Source organism: Trachypithecus francoisi, unplaced genomic scaffold, assembly GCF_009764315.1.
Source record: "Trachypithecus francoisi isolate TF-2019V2 unplaced genomic scaffold, Tfra_2.0 Lachesis_group8, whole genome shotgun sequence".
Taxonomy (NCBI): domain Eukaryota; kingdom Metazoa; phylum Chordata; class Mammalia; order Primates; family Cercopithecidae; genus Trachypithecus; species Trachypithecus francoisi.
In genome coordinates, this window is record NW_022681473.1 from 115,351,983 (window position 1) to 115,357,982 (window position 6,000).

Below are 6,000 nucleotides of genomic sequence, written 5' to 3' on the forward strand. Positions count from 1 at the left end.
ATTTGGTCATTGTAGAATATGTTACTGTTTTTGTTCATTCCACCATCCATACACATTTAAATTAATTTCAGCATTTGTCTGTTAAAAGAATACTTCTGTGAACTTTGTTGTATATTTCTTTTGGCATATATATATATATCTATTTCGTTGTAATCAAATAGAAGTGGTGGGTCATAGATGTTCACAACAGATACTGCCAACACTTTTCCAAAGTTCTTGTAGCAATTCTACTTCTAGTTTCTCCACATTCTTGGACTTGGAATTGTCTACCTTTTGTATCTGAGCCATTCTGGAGACTGTGTAGTCACTTTGTTGTTTTAATTGGCATTTCTTTGGCTAATGAAATTAAACTCATCTTACATCTTCATTGGCTGTTTGGGCATCCTGTTTTGGGAAATGTTTATTCAAGACTTTTGCCCCTTTTTCTTTTAAGTTGTCTGCACTTTCATATTAACACGTAAAAGTCTTAAATATTCTAGATGTGAGTCCTCTATTGTACAAATATCTTCTCCCACTCTATGGCTTACCTTTTCACACTCTTAACAATGTCTTTGCTGAGAAAAATTTCCTAGTTTTAATATACTGTAAGGAATCAATTGTATTTTTTATGGTCGGTGATTGTATGCATTATTAAAGAAAACTTTGCCTACTGCAAGTTCATGGAGATAGCTCTTTTTCTTTTTCTAAAATCTTTATTGTTTTATCTTTAATCTTTAGAGCTATGACCTATATGGAATTATATTTACATAGTGTTAGGTAAGGATAAAGTGATTTTCTTTTTTATATGGATATCCATTTGATCTAAAAACTTTTATTGAAAATTTTTATTGTGCTTCTTTGAACATGGTTTATTTATTTTGATCTTGTACAATTTCTCTTACTAATGTTTTTATTATATAGTCTTGCACATCTTTCATTAGACATTTGAAATGTATATGCTATTCTAAATAATTTAGTTTAAGTTTTCATTTGTATTTCTTTGTACTTTTACAAAAAATAGATTTTTGTTTGTTGATTTTGTCCAGGTATCTTGCTCAATTCACTAATATTTCTACTAATTTATCTATAGATAATTTTTTCTTTGAACACCATCATACCATATCTGAAGCAATACAGTTTTATTTCTTCTTTCTAATTTTAATACTTTTTTCTCCTTACTAGTACACTTGCAGGGATCACTAGATCAATGTTGAATAGAACTGGTAGTGTGCATAATTGTTTCTTTCCAAGTTCAAGGTAGAAACTATCAATACCTCTAAAAGGAAATGATGTTTTCTTTTAACTATTTTAAAACTGTACCATATATCAGAATAAGAAAGTTTCCTTCTACTCTCAATTTGCTGAGTGCTTTTTATTATTAATGATGATTAAATTATGTCAAGTGCTTTTTCTGCCTCTATTAAAATGATTCTATTACTTTCTTGTTTTCTCCCCACTGTGGTAAATTATGATGATTGATTTTAGAATTTAACCAATCTTGCCTACCTAGAATAAAGTCCACTTGGTGCACGATATATTACCTTTTTGATATATCACTGGATTCTGATTTCTATCATTTTATTACTTATGTTTGTATCTATGCTTATGAATGTTTATGAGAAAGATTAGTTTTAATTTTCCTTGTAATGTCCTTGTTACAATTTGTAATTCAGGCAATTATGGCTTTTTAAAATGAACTATGGAATAGTCACTTTTTCAATATTCTAAACAAATTTTTGCAATATTGATAATATTTCTTTCTTAAATAATTTAGAAAAAGTTACTGATGAAGTTAACAAGGCCTGAGGACATTTGTATTTATAATACATAATTATTTTATAGTAAATTCACACCCATCTCTACTAGATACAGGAATATTCAGATTTTCTATTTCTTCTTTTCTCAATATTGGTAAATTATACCCCTCTCCCCTCCCCCGGAGGTGTACTAGTCAAAACTGATTGCAGTAATGCTAAATAACCCCGAAACTGAGTGGTTTGCCATCAGCATTGGTTTTACTGTTGTTTTCACAGATCTGTAGGTCAGATGTGGTTCTGTATTGTAGCTTAGGTTTAGGCCAGCTTCGCAAGCCTATTTCAGTCTACATACGGCCTGTTTTTCTTCTGGTTGACAAAAAAAAGATAAGCAACAAAGCCAAACCATGCAAACACATCTAAGACACTGGATGGCAGTTCATGGTTCATTAGCCAGATCAAGGCACAAGGCCAAGCCCAAACTGTGTGTGTGGGATGCATAGATCAAGGGCATGGATGATATCAAGCAGGAAGAAAAAAACGAGTACTACCCAGATATTGTTTATGTCATCACAAATTTCTTATTTGTTACCATAACATACATTGTTACATATTTACTATTTTAAAATTTGCTAGTGATATCACTTATTTCATTTCTGATCTTGTCAATCTGTATTTTTCTGCTTTATTTTCTTTTTCAGTCTTACAAGAAGTCTATCAATTTTATTATTAGTTTCAAAGTACCAAGTTTTCATTGTATTAATTTCTATTCTGCATATTAAAAAACATTAATGTATACACTTATCCTTATTATTTTTCTGTACTTTCTGTGGGCTTAATTTGCTATTCTTTTTTTCCAATGTTTGGAGATACACGCTTAGATAATTGATTTTTCAGATATAAATATCCTTCTAAATACATATTTTGTACATCTGATAAGTTTTGGTATGCAATCTTTTTATTGTTATCCAGTTAAAAAAATTTTTTTAGTATACTTTAAGTTCTAGGGTACATGTGCACAATGTGCAGATTTGTTACATATGTATACATGTGCCATGTTGCTGTGCTGTACCCATTAACTCATCATTTACATTAGGTATATCTCCTAATGCTATAATTTACTCTGTGATTTCTTCTTGACCTATAGTTTATTTAAAAGCATATTGGTTAATTTCATAATAGAGATTTTCTACCTATCTTTATTCACTTACTGGCAGCTTAAATTCGTTTTGGTCAGGCAATACATTCTGAAGATCTTAAGTCTTTGAAATTTATTCAGGCTTGGGTTATGATCCATCATTTGGCCTATTTGGGAGAAATTTTTCTGCATGATGTCATGAAGTTGAGAAGAATGCCTATTCTATGTCCATCTTAGTGTTTTAATTGGATTTAATCTAATTTGCATTGATGAAATTGCTAACGTAGTTAAGCATCTATTCACCATTTTGCTATTTGTTTTATCTTTGTTCCAGTAACTTGTATTTTTTTATCTTAGCCTACTTTTGGATTATTCAGATATTACAATTTATTTTTGTTTTCATTTGTTTGATGATGCATATATTTTACTTAATTTCCATGGTAAATATAGAGATTGCAACATGCTTTCCCAGGTTCAACAGAATTTTTAAAAATCACTTGAGAAGGCATAAATCACATGATACATTAACTCCATTAAATTCCTCTTTTATGTTAATATTACTTTGCAGTTCAATTCTGTATATGTTTTGACACCATTAACAACAGTCTGGCTATTACTGTACTCCACCTGCTTTCATCTGGCTCTGGTGTGTCCTTGCTCTAAGTTTTCCAAATGACAGCCTGGAATGCGAAGTCCTGTTTCCACTGGTAGACCTCAAAACCTGATCTTTGTATTCTCGGCAATGTGAAACCACCAAAAGCACCACTCTGCTTTTACAAGGACATTTGTTTGGTCTGTAAGCCTTCTGTCCCAAGCAGCTTCAGAATTTGTTCTACGTCTTGAAAGAAAAAAAAAAAAGATAACATTAGTTTCTGATCTTCACCTTTCCCTTCTCACTGAAGCACCTGGCCCCTCAAGTGTGTACTTTTTCTTTCTGTAGCCTATTGTACTGTCAGAAGAGGCCCTGTTTTCTCCACTTACTGGATATGATTTGTTTATGTACAATGTTTACTGAAATGCATTAGTTTCTTACTGACCTGAAGTGATTAGCTATAGTGCAAACATGCACACATATAAACACACAGACATGAGTTGTTACTGTGTGTATATCCATATATATGTGAATGCATAGATTTAAATATATTTGATAAATTTAAATCCATTAAAAGCATTCTCTTTACTGGAACAAAAATTGTTTCATCTTTTGCCACTTAGAGTCTCTTCAGGTTGTTTCTGAAGTCTTTGCAAAAGGACCCTGGATGCTTCTGGCTGATCTTGTAAATTTCCTGCCCCAGACTTAGAATCAATTGCTTTTCCATGAAGCTCTGTCTTCTTTTAGTGAGAAGTCATAGTTGGAAACCAAAGTCTAAGTAATAGAAATGCTCATTTTATTTGATTGTACATCATTTATACACCTTCACAAGATACTTATATATATTTCGTCCCGAATTTATTTCTCGGCAGGACAATTGCTTAGTTTATTTTTCTAACACATTACAAGAAAATGAAGTCTATTGTCTGCTGGTTAACTGGAGTATCATACTATATTTCTACAGCATGAATATTAATTTAAAGTTTAATGTATATATGCATGGCTAAATTATATTTTTAAAGGTGATCGTTTTTAGGTTTTTATTCTCCCAAAATGTTAGGTTTCTATAAGCAATCCTTCCTGTAACTAAATATTCACATAAAGTCCTAATGATTTCCTTAGTTCAAGTTTCTTTAGATGCAATTGCAGGTACAAATTTGCAGAGTATTCTAACAGCTTTGAAATAGATTTCAAGTCTCTTTCTGCCTTAAGGGTAGAGAATATAGAAGACACAGACCATAGAACAAGAGTGTTCTAATATTTCTCACTGTAAAATAACCTAATGGCAGTCTGTTTTATCCATAGGTAAAATAGGAACTTGGTCAATATATTAGATGCCCCAGGAACCTAATCAGCACTAAGCAAACTGAGAAACATCAGTTCCTAAATCTATAACTAGAAGAAGCAAGCCTTGGATCTAGGTTGATCCAGTTACAGGAGGCTTAGCCAGAGCAGCCAGACAATACATAAGACATGTTCCTCTCTTGGCTGGGCCAAGAACCAAAGTGATAAATATGGGGAAACAGCCCCTTCAGTGCGAAGGCTCCAAACAGTTACTGATGGAGACCATGTATGCTTCCCCTCCTCTGCTGCTCCACCACCAAGAGGCAGCTGGGCTCTGAATATGACTCCCTCCTCACTCCACTCCTATTCCTAATGTTTTCTCAGTGCCAGCAACGCAGACTTCATTCACTTAGTTGCTCCACACCCCCCAAATTAGCAGGTAGTAGTGTGTACAAGGGCCTGTGTGCACACAGCAACTGGGATGAAAATCTTGCTTTCTCCATGGTGTGGAGCCCTGAGTCCCAGATGCTAAGAAAGGCATAGATTTCTCGGGAAGGGGGGCATGGGCTCCACATCTGACAGCCATTTCACAAGGCGCGACATCATGAAGGAAGGGGGTCAGGCATTAACACAGCTGGCAACCCACAGTGTTAAATTGTCCGTAAAAGCAGTTGTTAAAGCTGAAAAAAAAAATAAAAAAATAAAATGCAGCCCTTCTGCAGACACTCCATGGGCTGCTTATTCAGGAATTTTGCAAAAGCTCAAGGCCGTAATGAGGCCTCTGGTACTCCTCAGCGGCCGGCTCAGCGTGACCGGCAGGCCACGTGATCCCTGTACATTGAGGCCTAATTGATGAGGTTTTGATGCTTAAATGGAGCGCTGATTGCGGGAGTTTCAAGGAACTGCTGCCAGTTAGGGCTCTGAGGTGAGGGGACATTTTTACACTTCATTCCCAGAGCTTAGCTAATGACTGTTATGAAATGAAAACTAACTTAGGGAGAAATGGAAAAGGGGAGAGGAACGAATGCCTCTGGGTCCAACTCTGTAATCTGATAGTCCTTTAGCTGAAAGCAGCTGGAGAACAAAATACCCCTGGAATACCTTTTGCTCATTCAACTCCTGAAGAACAGTCAGCTTGTTTCAGTTCAGATTGTAGACGGCGCATCTGGTTCTGGAAGGTTACATTAATTGGAAAAGCAAATGCCTTAAAAATGAGGTGTGGTAGTCGCATCTCAATGAATTGTAAAATGCTT